Source organism: Mytilus californianus, unplaced genomic scaffold (assembly GCF_021869535.1).
Source record: "Mytilus californianus isolate M0D057914Y unplaced genomic scaffold, xbMytCali1.0.p SCAF_4, whole genome shotgun sequence".
In the NCBI taxonomy this organism is placed as follows: domain Eukaryota; kingdom Metazoa; phylum Mollusca; class Bivalvia; order Mytilida; family Mytilidae; genus Mytilus; species Mytilus californianus.
The window spans coordinates 51321631-51321995 of NW_026262690.1; positions in this window are offsets into that span (position 1 = coordinate 51321631).

The following is a 365-nucleotide window of genomic DNA, read 5'->3' on the forward strand; positions in this document are numbered from 1 at the left end:
TTAATGTGTTGATTTTGTTGACCTATGCATTATTGTCCCAATTTCCAAAGTCAGTGCCGATCAAAACTATGCCACTTGGAAATATTGATTATATAGAAAATTGAATTGTAAGTGCTCTCAAGCATATATTTCTTGTTGGATTGTTATGAAATTTATATCGAAGGTTTTTATCAGCAGTGTCTGAGACAAATTCGAAAATAAGTGCTGATGGATTATTTTTCCAGGAGTTATGTTCCTTAGAAATGGAAATTGTTTAGAAAATTGCATTGTAAGTGTTCTCAAGTGTACAATTCTTACCAGATATTTCTGAAAACTAATATTAAAGGTTTATAATAGTAATTTCTGGGACAAGTTCGAAAATCCGT